The following is a 2770-nucleotide window of genomic DNA, read 5'->3' on the forward strand; positions in this document are numbered from 1 at the left end:
GAGGTGTGTTGCTTTACCCATAAGAGATCTTAACCTTGGTGCCAACGGGTGATCTTCCCGTCCACACTTCCTAAGGTGTGAGGCCCGGTATAAGGTCTAGCCAATCATGTTCCTCCGCTACCTCGAACACCCACCCGTTGTTGCATGCCCCGACCCTGGGTCCACGCCGGTCCCATTATTCCCGTAATTTCAGGGTGGACCCCGACCACGACGACGATGCTGGGCTCTACCATACACTCCTACGCCGGTAGCCGCAACCCATCATAGACCGCATTACCGTGGGGAATTAGAATGGGATCCCCACCCTCCGGTTGTTCCGCAAGACACAACTCGCTACGGCAAGCAATGCTTTACCGTGGGGAATTAGAATGGGATCCCCACCCTCCGGTTGTTCCGCCGTATACAACCGCTACGGTAAGCGCATCCGTTGATGAACGAGAGGTGGAAACACTTTTGACTACTCCGTCCCACTCCGGATCTTATGGTTAACACGGGTATTACGGCACAAGAATCACTCGGCGACATTTGTTGTTTAATCCTAGATGGATATAAACCCGTGCAATGGAACCTCCACCATATCAACACAATCCATGGTTCCATTGCCCACCACATAGTCATATTCATAGTTATGAAAGTAGTGGTTTTGATTTTTATGCAATAGTGATAACCATAATACTTTGCAAGTAATTTGATAGAAATCTTCTCTTTCTAAATAGCTGACCCCATTTTCTTGTCCTCCTGTGAAGCCACGTCACCCCTTTTAATCCACCCCGTTTGGTCGCGCTCATTCATAGTGGGCTGTACCGACGCCCACCAATCGTCATCCGCGGTCTCTCTCTGGATCCCTCTCGGTTTACGCTCCCGCACCTAAAAAGAAACTGCTAATATTAACGACGACTGGAAACTGCTCGATGTAACTCATCCGCCGCCGTCTCCAGCTTAAAAAGCAGGCCAGGCTGCCAAGCAGGCCATTCAGCTCGCGCCGCCACTGGCCTCCACGTTGCTACCTTTCCGCTCCACATTCTAATTCCTTATTTTTTTTTTCAATCCCTAAATATGTCTTCCCAATCTTGCAGGTTCAGCTTAGGCTGGAAATCCGCTCAACCTTTTGCCCCTGCACCTGATTTATTGGATCGATTTTGTCTGATGCTACCTCAACTCCACCCGATTGCTTTGGATTTTTAGGTTTCTCGGTCTGCTCGCTGAAGATTTCTTCGGATTTAGTGACTGTTGTATCTGCTCGCTCGAGCGGACTCGGATGAGGCGGTTCCTCACCAGGTATTCAAAGCTGATGTCATCTTCACCGCGGCCGGCTCCTCCGTTAGTTCCTCTATTCTCTTCCTTCCTTTTCTTATCTCTTGCACTACATGCGTTTGACAATTTGTTCATGCCGACCTGTTGACTTCATTGAACATAGCCTCAGAAATAATCTCAACGGGCAAGAATAAGGTATCATGGCGCGATGGTACAATATGTTGCCTAAAAAATTATCAATCCACAAGATCGATGCACTGTATCAGTCTATAGGCATGAAAGAAACCGTACAAGTAGTCCAGTACATGTTCCATGTAATCCTTCGGGCAGAAGTTTCCTGTATTTATTCTTCAGTTTGGGAGACTGTTTCATTCCTTTTTTCAGGTAAAGAATTAATTTTTTGTTTGCCATATAGGATATATGGAAAAATGGATGGTTTCATTCTTCTACACGAAAACCCCATGGGGGATTATGTTCAATATGTTTCAAGTAATGTCCGGCCAGATCATCTGTTGTTTATTTTTACTGTTTTTACTGTTGTTTTTCTATCATTTTGTTCCAGTTCTGAACTTTACAATATACATGACATGATCTGATTGAGTAATTTCATTCGTGTCACATGTCTCAGTGGGTTGACTAAGCATCCTCTGTTGCATTTTTCCTGTTACCTGACACATGTATACTGATCATTGTTATTCAAGCAGTGAACGAGTCTCAAGATCACATTAGGCTCAGGTCTTGGAATGAATGCATGAGTCAGAACATGAACTCATAAACACATGCATTATGTGCAGGTCCCAATATTTGGAGTATGTGTTGCCTGTCGTGACCAAACAATAGAGAAGCCAGTTAGTCACAAATTACATTGTGGTCAGACTTACTAAAATTTTGGCCCAACTGTTTGCTTGGTTGACCTCTTTTACTGTGTAAACTGTCAAGATGCTATTGCTGTCATATAAAAGGATGTAGGTATATGACTCTATGTAAAAGTTCATCTGTTATTTCAACGAGATAATTGCATTTGTCTAATACAAAACGAGCTACAGTTTGAAAAGATTGGCATAGTGGACTGCGCCTTCAGTGCTTTTGAACTTTGAAGTATGCCCATATATCAAGGGAGAACCTGGTTGTAGCTGAAAAGAGTTCTTTTTTCTATGGTGGGTAAAATTTTTATGTATCTTCATCTGCAATATTACTCCATATTTTCACTCGGGGGGTCTCCGAGATGAGACTCAATGTCTTGCTGTGTCTTAACTTTTCAGTTATTTTACAAAACACGTTTTCAATCTGCCTTGATCCCTTATTATTCTGAATGTGGTGCCATGAAACGTTCGGAGGTCCTTCTTTGTTCATGCAAAACCCAAAAGTACTTTCATCTCCTGCATCTGTTACTTTTATAGTTTTGTTACGCTCTAAGTTGCAGCTAAACTGATATTCAGCACTATGGGATACATCCATATAGGTATACACTGTCAGCAACTTCAGGTGAAATGAAAATATATCCTCTTAAGTGCCA

At 43.5% G+C, this 2770-nt stretch overlaps 1 long non-coding RNA gene across 1 annotated transcript; it reads left to right on the plus strand.

Moving 5' to 3' along the window:
• The first annotated feature begins 887 nt into the window (after positions 1 to 887).
• Positions 888 to 2222, plus strand: LOC124653730. Its single transcript, XR_006988009.1, has 2 exons — positions 888 to 999; positions 1077 to 2222. It is a non-coding gene; the product is annotated as an uncharacterized LOC124653730 (long non-coding RNA).
• The last annotated feature ends 548 nt before the right edge of the window (positions 2223 to 2770 follow it).

This window comes from Lolium rigidum, chromosome 5 (assembly GCF_022539505.1).
Source record: "Lolium rigidum isolate FL_2022 chromosome 5, APGP_CSIRO_Lrig_0.1, whole genome shotgun sequence".
Classification (NCBI taxonomy): domain Eukaryota; kingdom Viridiplantae; phylum Streptophyta; class Magnoliopsida; order Poales; family Poaceae; genus Lolium; species Lolium rigidum.